We start from the raw sequence: 12,774 nt of genomic DNA, 5'->3' as shown, positions 1-12,774 counted from the left end.
CATCTTCCTATTATGATCCCATAAGAACAGCTGTCTGCTGTATTCCAGCGTTTCAATTTCCAGCAGTGACTACAGAGCTTGAAGTCAGGGGTTTAGTTTCCAAACTGCTCCTGTTTATGAAGCCAGATGAACCATCTCACCTAACACTTGGGGTTAAAGTAATGCAAGATTTTGCTCCGAAATTTAGATAAGAATATCAAGATTTCAAGTAACAGCCTGCAGAAGGCCTCAGTGGGAAAAATTTAGGAGAAAAATAAAACTACATTTTCAGTAGTTCAGCATTCATGAATCAGCACAGAGGTGACATGCAATTACAGGAAAATCACTGTATAAAAATTAAGAAAATATACTTTGGATTCCCTCATCTTAGTGAGTTCACCAAGCCTGTTGTTACAATTTCCCAGGTTCCCTATGCAACTCTCAAGGGCAGAAATATCACTTAAGAACACAGATTCTTCCACAATTGAAAGCTAAAAAAGCTTTATGAAAAAATCTAGAGTAAAAACTTGTGTTGACAGACAGAGGAAGAATATAGTAGAATATCAAGAAAAAAAAAAAAAAAAAGAAAAATCAGAAGAAAAAGAAACGTCAGAAAGAGAAAAAGAGGCTTTCAAATGTTCAGGATTTTCTGTTGCCCAAAGGACAAAGTGGTTCAACAAATTCTAAGTAAAATTTGCAAGCAAGAGCATTTCAGTTCATTCCCTATTAGTTGTTCCCATGTTTTTAATCTTTTTCTCCTAGATTTTTTTTTAAACCAGAAGAAACTCAATACATATTTTTTTCATCTATTTAATGAAACTGAAATCCTCATCATGTGTGACAACCTCCCTGTTTAGCCACCTGAACTACATCCTTTATCGGTCAGTAAATGCCGAACGTCAACAAATTTTAAGCAATTCCAAGGTGATGCTGCCTTTTCAATCTCATGTGGAACTTGCCTGATATCAGATTAATCTTTCTTGCCAGGCAGATCATATTCGGTTAGGATTTCCTCCACTGAAAAGTTGCATCGATGCTCTTTTGAGCAACCTATCATCCACATAGCTGGGCAAAGGACAAAAGCCGCGTATTTGGGGGCTTATCACTGCTCGTGACCTTTGAGGATGCAGACTTCTGACAGAAGAACGCGCTAGCATTGAGATCATCAAATACCATTAGATCTGGTATCAGATTTGAGAACTATCAATTAGGGAGGCATGTAGAACTGGATGGAATTTTTTGACAAATAAGCTCAACAGTCAGTTTCACCAAGATTGAAATCTCTTGTACTTGTCAAATCAGATTAAATTTTCAAGGCTTGTCATCAAAAAAAAAAAAAAAAGTAAAATATGAGTTTTAATCGCCAACATGTTTCATTTACAAATTTGAAAAAAAATCTGACTTCTCATTTGGAAATATTGGTTCCAGTGAAAATGTAAATACAATAGTTAAATAAACTTGAAAAAAAATATAATTTTGATTCATGCTGCTAAACTGCAATTTACTATTTGCTTTCGGTAGCATCCCCTTTCTTCTAAGTTTGAAACTTTAGTTATCAAAGAAAATATTGGCCACTACCTGTTCTATTCTGCTTTGCTCAGCCATAGAGCAATAGGCATTTTTAATTTTATTTCTCATATAATTAAACCACAAGATACTCTAATATTATTAGCAAATCTGCGGAGAAAAACTTGCCCAGGATCATCCAGGGACTGTGTGACTGCTAAAAATTAAATCCATGCTTCCAGGTCTTGTGCTGCCTCCCCAACAATTGGAATAATGCAATTCCTCTGTTGGCCATGCACATCTTGCTTGGGGTGGGACTGCTTTCTAGTCTGAGAGAGGGAAACAAACAGAATGATTCTCAAATATCAGACTGGAGCAGGCTAAGAAAGGAATTTAACAGACTTAAACTCGTGTGATAACTATACAAATTACAGTCCCCTCAAATACTCAGTTTGCAATGACTGTGCTTTACCAGATGCAAGGAAATACGATGGAACAATTAAGAAGATCAGTTATTTTCTGTTGTTCAAGACAAAGTTAGAATGCAGTTTTCACTTGCAGCTTACTTTAGGTCTTGAGAAAGTGCCATTTTTAAAGAGAGAAAGGTCAGTCTTGTCAACTTAAAAATTAGATAGTGTTGTACCATCAGAACTGCTTGTTATTTCTTAGAACCCTTCCCCTTAAAGGTCTTGAGAAAAGCATGCACACACACATACAGACCGTTCTTTTTTCTTAGCTTCAGCTATGCATTGCTTTTGGAGGATGAAGACTATTAAAGGTTTTTCCTGCAGTATTTGCCAGGAGAAGTCCTTCCCAGACAAAACCGGCCTTGCCTGCCTAATATCTTAATTTGATAGACAGTATGTGCACTATTGACAGACAGGAGACAAAGTTCAAAGTATACCAGTGGGAAGAGAGTCCACTATCATTTTTCGAACATCTTAATAGCTCTTTAAGATCAGAATTTAATATCATAGCCCCCCTCAGAACTATTCCAAGGCATTCTTTGCTCATTAATCCCAGTTGGCCATTGCAGCAATGAAGTACAAGGCAGGGATTAGTATTTTCCAAAGGCTTTTAAGAATATTTCTGTATTTTTATGTTATTGCAGACTACATATTCTTTTTTCTTTTCCATCCAGAAAGGCTGAAAACATGGAGAAACAACTTGGTTGCACCTGGAGGTGCAAAATGGGGGGGAAAAAAAATCTCACACCTTTTCTCATGTGGAAGACAATGAAAAATTAAAATGTTACAGCCCACAAATATCACTGTGTTTAATTTCTAGAATATTTCAGCGGTAGCTCATCTAAATTTTCAACCAATGAACATCCTTTCCCATATAACTCCTCCCAGGGATTAGAGAACCACACATGAATTATAAGGCAACTCGGTTTCCACACTTGATCTGACAGATATTACAGAGACAGCCAGATGGAATAAAGAGATGTAATCTTCCCAAAATTCCAAAAACTTTCAGGGCTGGTGTTAAATGTATACCAAGCCTGGAGCTGCCACTCAGCGTTTGTGGAATTTGTCTTGTTAATTTGCAAATACATATAGTGAGAACTTGAATGGGTTAGGACAAAGGATTGAATAAAAAAGTAGGGAGGATAGCTGATCCAATTCTATCATTATATTCCAGAAAAAAAAATCACCTCTATCAACAGTTACATCTGTAAGACCCAGAACAGGCAAGTAGAGAATCAATTACGAGTAAGAGTTGGGCTTCAAGGTTTTCCAGCTAAGTGTCTCATCACTTCACTGTTTATATGTAAGAAATACAGATCTCAATTCCAAGGAGGTGCTGTCCCTGTATGTACAGTGCCAAGCACAACAGCCTTTGCTGTCCTGACTGGAACTTAAAAGCATCTTAGGGTAGTATAAATAAGCAGTAGCCATGTACCTAGGAGATTACAACAATAATAATGCACCTCAATAGTCCTTACACTATTTTATGGACTTCTTTGTATCATCTTCCACTGTCAGCACCCCATTCCTTTTTAAACATCTTATTTGTTTTTAATTAAAATTTTGACAATTTCCTATTAATCTTAAGCCAGCATTTCTTCTCCTCTCTTTTTTTTCTTTGAAGGTTAGAACTATACACGTTCAAGAACTTGCTTTAAGGGGTATTTTGCTGTCCCTTAAACCCACGAAACGAACAATCTCCCCCCCCAATAAAATCCAGCATATTAATGCAGCATTTTACATCTCCCATTAATGTCATCTGCCTCCCTAAGGAGCTCTCCTTCACATAGTGTTTCATCACAGAAGACGTTTCCAATGTGACCTTTCCTTTCATGCAGCTGTACTGCAGTACGAGGTACTACACTAAGCCAGGCAGAAGGAATGGCCAAGCACAATTGCATTTACAGTCACGTCAAAATGTATTTTCATGCTATTCAAGACAAAATGTTGAAATGCCGGACAAGAAAAATGAAGTATTTCAACTCACATAAAAAAAAAAATCTTGTGTAAACATTTTGGTTTCTTTTTTCTGCTAATTCCTATTCTATTACGATATAGTATAGCATATCACATCGTATCTGAAATAAGATTTTGAATTTCGATAACTTTTCCATGGGAAAATGAGCCTAATGTGTTCTGAGGTATTTCAATTTCATCAAAAAAAATCTTGCCGTGTAAACCTGTTCTATCAAAACCCAAAGCCGAAATACTGACCAGAATAAGAGTAGCCATCAAGTTGTTATTATTACTTTTTTTAAATCTAACATTAAACAAGTCATTTTTAAAAATTTTAGCTGTTTTTCTATGATCTGTGCTGCTCTTGTCAAGACCACGTTTTCAAAGATGCCCAGCTAACAGTAGCTGCCTTTAGCAAGCCCTGGGTACAATGTTCTTCAGTAAATTCATCCTGCTCAGGGTGGTATTTTATGTTATTCTATGACCTCCATCATTTGCCAAGGATCACAGTGGTCTACAAACATCCCTTAAAACATCCATATTCATTTTCACTGGAAATTTTCTTTCAGTCATCTCTCTAATAGCACAATGAGTGTTAACTTGGGCATGTTGAAGCTTCCATCCCTTCTCCAGACTAGTGAATAGGAGGAACAGGAAAAGAAAGCCTTTAACAGAATCCAAGGTCAGCACTTAATACTCTCTTTAATACTAGACTATCAGCATTGGAGGCCTATTTAATTCCTTTTAAACTGTCAGTTAACAAATATAATCCTTGTAAATAAACAAACCCTTGTGTGAACAGGCTCTTTTGATCCTTACGAATAAGGCTGAACAAGCAAAGAGAAACATCTGAAGTCTGATGCGATAATCAAAGCATGTCTTCTGTGTGTCGTCTGAGCTGGCAGCTAACAACGGCTTCAATGCACCTCCTGAGCAGCCTTTAGTCTTGAATACTTCATTACAGTACACTATTTTATTTAAAATTTGGGGACTTTGAGCTTTAACGTGTATATGTGAAGTCTCTACATATTCCTCTTCCAACAAATATATTCACAACTTTTCTCTGAGTTTTGAAAAATCCCCATACTTCTTAAAATTAAACAATGTCTGCACTGGAGTTCACAGGTTGCCATCCAGCTGTAATGTAATGGTGCAACTGTACTTTAAAGAAAAAAAAAAGTGAAATGCTACCCAAAGCATTCTCTTGTTTCACTTTGAGTTGCACTGGAACAGGTAACAGGGCTAAGTCAATGTACACTCTGTGCTAGGAGGGAAGCTTTCTGCAACACACAGGAGGTAGAAACATAAGTTTAGCCCTCCAGTCCAGCTATTAGTCTTTGTAATAATTCTGAACCACAAATATGCTAAGATAGCATCTCATTCTGCCTGTGCTGGAGTCACAGGTGCTCCACAGACTCCTGATTTCTTTGGTCTTTTATTAAGCTGAAGTCTGGATGGGCACGAGAGCTAAAGGAAAAGGATTACAGGGGTTTATTCAGTGCTGTCAGTGAAAGAAAATCCCTGTCTCACTGCCAAATGCATTAAACTACTGATCTCACAGTTGCATAAAATTATCACTGGCATTAAATCTATGCTAATTCAACCCAGAGCAAGGAAAGATGATTTAACCCTGCACCCTTTTCCAACGTCATTCAAAAACTCTAATTAGAGTAGCTCTCCTCCCTTCACACTGTATTGTTATGGGTATTACTTAAAAATGTATTATTCGTATTCATTAAGCAGAATGAGAATAACTAGGGGGGCACTTGGGCTATATGGCTGAGGAATGCTGTTTAAACATACCTGGTCACAGTTTTCTGCAGAAACACTAACCTCATGTTACAGAGGTTCTTGCTTAGGTTCATTCATGGAAATGACACAAAAGCAAATTGGATGTTCGAAGGTGAACGCTACCTGCTAAATCCCTCTAAAAAGGGAAATCTTCAATCTGTTAAAATGACAGGTTTAGAAGTTAGAGCCAGGAGGTGAACTGAGCCTGGAGCTGGATTCGATGACCCTTGGGGGTCCCTTCCAACTGGAGATTCTCTATGATCCTATGATCTTTTTCTTCCTTCCCATTTACTCCTCCCTGTGAATAAACAACAACTTTCAACAACAAAAGAACATTTTCCTCGCATTGTACACCTGCTACTTTTGAAATGTATCATGGCATCATCAGACTAAGACAGAGAAGATCACAGAGACACACAGATATACCAATAGCATCTGAATTGTGTCAGCAGTGGAATTCCTGTGCTCCACATCCCATTCCTTGAAGCTGCTGTGGTCAGACACAGCACAGCGAGGGCCAACAAATAAAAGCCTTTATCCTTTTTAAACAAGAGGATGTGAAATTGAGAATTTGAGGCTCAGAGCAAAGTTGAATGAATGGGGATTAGAAGAGGTTTTTCCATCAGGGAGATTTTTCCATGGCAGTTGTTTCTGCAGAGGCCAATCACAGGCCTTTACGTGCCTCTTTAACGAGCTTGGCACACATTTGTGTTAAGACAGACTATTTGGCTAGACAGATCACTAGTCTGATCTAATATGGCAATTTCTATGTTCTTAGAGGAAAAAATAAAAAGTAGTGTAATAACACACTCCAGGGAAAAATCTAGAAAAACTTAAAAATTAAAATAAAACCATAAAAATTGCAATAAATTCATTTTCTCTCTCCTGTGTTGCAATATGATTTTATGTGCAACATTAAAACTACAACATGAGTTATCATTTGAAGCCTTACTTGAAAGTGACTGTGAGTAGAGGCAGGCAACTGAAATACACCAATCCTGGTGGATGAACCGAGTTTATATCCATTCTAATTACATTCATAATACACTCGTTTGAACTACCATAGGTATTATTTAGATGTATGCTATACATTCTGTCTAAAATAAATTGAAATAAAAATATAATGCATAACTGAAAAATATACTCTGTACAAAGTACTGCATCTCACTGACAAGTACTTTAAAAAAAGGCTAAAAGTAATAAAAATTACTACTAGAAAAATCGAAGTGTTCCATTCCTAGATTTTATGGGGGTAATAAAAAATGAAAAAGCAGCTCTAGTTAAGCTAGACTGATGAAGTGATATACTGCCAGAAAGGCATTCAAGGTTGTGTTGAAACAGATTTAAAATTGATATATATCAAATACAATAATTCTGGTGCATATTAAATAGAACCTAGATAGAATGCTAGTGCAGACTTTCACCAGATGATGGTAAATTAAAACAAAAAGTTTGACCTACACAAACTTTGCCATGCCAAAGAGCTTGGATGAAGCAGTTAAGCGCAGTATAAACCCACACAATGTGGAGCTTCTGAGCAGTACTGCAACTTTTTTCTTCATTTGCAGGACTTTCAGGAAACGTCTACAATTTCTGCCATTTAAACTATTTTATTTGTAGCAAATAAATGTTTCTGATTGATGTCAAGAAGCGCACAGAACAGTTTTGCCTTTTGTCAGAACTGAAAGGGTGGCCAAGCGTTACAATTGATTTCCAAGGCTTATTTCTACAGGCACAGCTCAAAGATAGACATCCTCTCCTGGGCAGTCATGAGCTTAGAGACTTCTCAGTGACAAACATGAAATGGAAGAGTTTAACCATTTTATCCACATCTCTGACTCCGTTACAGGTGGAGCAGTAGGCCAGTTGAGAAGGTTATCACTCTGAGTGAGGCTTTGCAGTGTTATATTTCATTTTCATCACAGAGGCAGAGGAAGCAGAGCTAATAAGTACTTTGAGTTCATGCAAGGCAACTAAAAAACAAGACAAGATCATTAACATTCTGGCCACACTCTGGATGGGTTCAGGTTATGACACCTCATTTATTTTTTTAAGCGGGATGTTCACTGGGAAGTGTGAACTGATCTTTTCAACACTACCCAGTATTCACCTTCCTCCTGCTGGAATTAGAGAAACTTTAAAAAAAAAAAAAGATTTAAAAAAAATTCCCAGTGTTCCCAATGTGGCCATCTAAAATAGTCGTGAAAAAAGGTTTGCACAAAGTGTTCTGACACACGCATCTGCTTTGCAGTTACTCGTCCTGAAGCTCATCCTCAGCAAAGAGCCAGCACAGCAGCTACATGCCCCTCTGGTCACACTCCAAGTACCTTTTGGCTTTATCGCCATTTCACAAGCATTTAGCTAGTTATCCTGATCAGGATCACAAAGAGCTGTCATCACATGCAGTACCAGAAGCTCTCAGAGAAAACCCAGCGACACCACCAGCATCACAGCCTTGCAGGACAGGAGCCTTGCCTCTGACTGCACTGTGCATCACCAGCTTTGTTCCTATGAGTAGCACCTTGTCAACACAGGGATTGTAACGTGAAGAAGTCACACACAGGAGTCAAGAATACAACAGCAATCCCTCAGCACCTGACCAGAGCACGTTCACCCAGTTATGTTCAGCAGTGCTCATGCAAGTGAAATGGAGGAACTGTTATCAACCGTTTTCCAACCTTACCCCAACCCAATGACATGAGGTAGCCTGAAAAAAAGAAAAAAAAACGGTATTACATGACACCAGAGACAGCAGCATTCTTTGCCTACAAAATTGCTCAATCCATCCAGATCAAGGATCACAACTGATTTGTTGACAGCAGAAACTGAAAGCCACTGTCAAACGTAAAGCAGGCTCGCATCTGACAGCCTAAGCATGCCACACCAATTATCTTGAAGCAACTCTAACTACAGCACCAGCTTCTTACAGCAGCCTTGTACACCCCGGCGGTGTGAAGCAGAAGCCTGCTTTCAAAACGTTCACACCTCTAAACGCTCCCCAGCCTATGACATTCTGCAGGAACAAGTTGCTTTGGCAGTTTAAAATGGAAAGCATCCAGGCCTTACATACATTAGGAAACACGAAATTATTAGCAACAGAACATTATAAATTTGTCTCCTTGACTACTGATCTTGAAGAGTACAGGCTACAGATTGTTTTCTACTTAAATTAAGGAAAAAAATAAAAGAATAAAATAAAAGCATGAGCATCATGCATGAGAACAACTGCACTTTGCTCCAGCCAGTCTGGAATTTAGCTAGCCAAACCTCTGCACCAAGCCTCCCTTGGGGCATTTAGACCCAACACTTCTGAAGTCTTATAGGCACAAAAGATGGCCTATTTCCTCCCTTACTGCAAAAACCTTTTGCTTTTTTGAAGACTTAAGTAAGCTACCCTCAAACCCCCATGTCAAGCAAGCCAGGCTTCTTTTCCTCTACTAAATTACTGTTTTACAATACAAATATTTACTCTGGATATACAAAAGACAGCAAAAGCATGAGACTGATCTGTCACAAGTAAGAGAGGCGTTCTACTACCTGTTTAAGAATATGGCAGGTCTGTTTGCTGCTGTGATTTACAACAGAATTATATAGGGGTGCTATAAAGGCACAATTCCCACCTTACCTCACCCTCAGTCCTTCTCTGGTGCTCCAACATCTCTCCCGATTCCATCGCCGTGTGATTTAATATATTATTAACTCCAGAGTTCTGTGAATAGGAAGTGGAAACCAGCACACTTCCAGTCCTCATAACTGCAAAAAAGAATTTGGAACACGAACCCCTAAAGACCATAGAAGGCTCTGAAACAATAAAACAAATAATTTGCATGATTTTTAATGCAGCCTGGCAAATATTTGAGCTATGCAGAGAAATTACCAAACAGCAACTTAAAATTAAGTAGAAGATAGCATGGGATTTAAAAAGAGATTGGACAAATTCCTACAGGACAGATTCATTCACAGCATCGACCGCATGATAACAAAAACACTATTGTCACGATGCCATCTTATCCTGCTGACATTTCTGGACTGCTGTTTCAGAGAAGGTGGGGAGAAGTTTCAGGAAAAGTATCGCTCACTATTCTATAATTGCCCTAGTCCCTAATTTTCTCCTTAGCATCAAGCATTAGATGCTGTCAGAAGCGGGACTGCTGACAGAGACGGAGCTCACATTTTGATGTCATCTGATCAATCGTGTTCTTAAGTTGTGGATGCAAGATACGCAACAAGATCTAGATTTTTATTTTAAATCAGAATGTTTGTCTAATATTGCTCTTCCTGTACTGGACTTTTTTATGGAAAAACGGAAAAAAAGAAAGAAGAAAGCCTTATTAATAAAAAACTTCCACATATAAGTATTGTACACATATACACCCATTACAACAAGAATTCTAAGAACTAGCTTTATTTCCAAGGAAGAAATAAAAATAATAAAAAAATCAGATCTGGAGAATTTACTAGGAGAAAAATATCTTGTGCAAATGCTAAAAGTCACCTCTTGTTCAAGGGTTTTGGCATTATCATACAGCTGGGTATAGGTTTGCTGCATGTTATAATTAAATGTATTGCTGTGTGCTACACTCATAAAGCAAAGATCTCTAAAAAAGACTAAAACAATGCACAAGAGACAGGAACGAACTGGCATCCTTCTAGTCATGTACTTATGCAGTAACAGGGTCTGACATAAATCTCAGATTCCTATCAACGCGTTCATACCATACTGACCACCTACAAAGAAATATTAGCATGGCAATTGGCAGGAAAAGCACTGGAAAAAACACCCTTTGTACACAAATGTCCTTTCACAGGTTTCTGGCCCAGCCTACATCTGTTAAATTTATTACTTTTTTTTTTTTTTTTTTTAAATCATAGATGAAGGTGGTTTATCTCTAGGTATAAAATAAACATCAAAATAAGGAAGATGCAGATAGAGCATACAAAGGCTTGGAAATCACAGCGGAATAGAGCACTGTGCAGATAAGAAATCAGTCTCTTAAAGTAAACCAAGGGGATTAAATCAAACTCTAAAAGCAGACAAGTAAATGATAAATGACACACAACTGTAACTAAACTAAATCTTTGGTGTCTAAATGAAATATAGAGGGCTGAAGAGATTATGCAAATTGAATCAGACTGAATCAAGACTTACAGCTGATGTAAAGTGTGAGGGAACACGCTGCAGTCTGAAGCCAGAGCAATTACACAACCTGGGACTGAGCAGCTGACCAAAGGATAATGGATGGACATTTGCTTTGGTATCCTGAGTTGCATCTCCATAGGTGCCATCCAGGGTTTGGGGAGGAAGGAAAAACAAAATAAGAAAGCTGTACAAAACACATATGTATTAGTGCTTGCATACGTAAATACATACTCAAATTGATCCAGCTGAGATCTGAAAGCCATACAGAGCCAAAACCTACTAAAATCCTTCAGCTCTAGTACTTTTGAAATGGCGATACAGTTGCTTTCTCCTGAAATACAGTTGTGTCCTTTGCATACTTTCAAAAAACACTCCTGAAGCAGGCTGCTCTGTATTACTAGGTCTGATCACATTTCCGATTCGAATTCAAAATTTCTCAGAAGACTTTTAGAAGAGTTCGGATCTCAACTTCTAGTTTATTTTTCTTCTTTCAAGTCTGTACTCATAGAAACACAATAGAAATAGTAATACAGAAGTTAGGCAATGAGTTAAATGATCCAAAATGATGCTGTATTTATTTTATTCACTATTACCAGCAATTACAAATCATAATACAAGAGTCTTTTGACCTTTAGAATAACTGACGCAGTCTTTTGCAAGCTGAGCAAACCAGCCTCCCTAAGAACACAGGGAAGGGAAGGACGAAAGTCAAGTGCTGTAATTAGCTGCATAATTATTTTCCAAAATAAAATGTGCAATCTTCACCTCTTTGGCACTGAATGGCGTCATTGGGGCTGGTATCATTAAGCTGCCATCGCTGCACTATCATTACGGGGCTGATAAGGGAAGACAAACACTTTGAGATCCACTAGAGGATGCGCTTATTTCCCAACTTCCCTCAACTAATGTATTTATGTACTTATTTTTGTGGATGATGGGATTTTGAGGGCATGAAGGAAGGTCAGTGACACTGGAACCAGCAGGGATAAGAAGCATTTTTCTCAACAGGAATTGAGACTGGTGCTCCAATAATCATTATCCATTAAACCCTAGCTTTTTTCCAGCCGACGACAAAACTCTCATCAACTTGAGCAGCTTCAAGATTTTACTCCAGACTTGCAGACACAACAATAAACTCAACACAAGAACTAGAGAAGGAATGAAGGGGGAGAGGAGGGAATTCAAGTCTTCATGAACCACTGCTCAAGTGAAGCTCCGTCCTGAATCTACAGGTATGAAGCACATATTGTGAGGGTCAGAGTTACCCAACACATTTGGAAACAAAAATAAATAAATAAGAAAATATTGCTTGCATAATGAAACAAGAATAATTGAAGTCATTTATCTCTTCTTGCCACATAAGAACGTCAATACATAGTGCTTATCCACCTTTTTGTGTATTTCTAATACCTACTGGAAGTGAGCTAAGGCTCACATAGTATTTGATACACAGGTGGCATGCAAGCAAGCATTATATTTACCTTTGTATTTTCATAGCTTTCTTTCATCCCTGTTATATCCCAGGATCCTGCTTACTGCTAATAAAATAGTTTTTTTCTTTTTGTTAAGTCCAGAGAAACAGCAGCAGGCACAAAGGATAGGATCTCACCGAGGCAGACTGTCCCGTACAGGAACACCCTGAAAGATTTGTTTCCCCAAACAAATTAAAAAAAAAAAAAAAAAAAAAAAGGAACAAGGGAATCCCCACAACTTACAAGGTATAAGGTAACTCCAACACTGGATCTAAAACTTTGTTTGTATTTTGGCCAATAAACTACAAAGCAAGGCACTCATTCTTTGGGTACAACTTGGACTTGGCTCTTCAGCAAAATCAAGAGGAATCCTCCACAGGCACAAGGCACAATGCTTACAAATCCGCGTGCAAGACCAGAGTTTTATTTCACTTTTCTAAAACCCAAATCACTCCACCAA

Source organism: Netta rufina (genome assembly GCF_964035555.1).
Source record: "Netta rufina genome assembly, chromosome: 27".
NCBI classification, from domain to species: domain Eukaryota; kingdom Metazoa; phylum Chordata; class Aves; order Anseriformes; family Anatidae; genus Netta; species Netta rufina.
Note: the sequence above shows the minus strand (reverse complement) of the source record.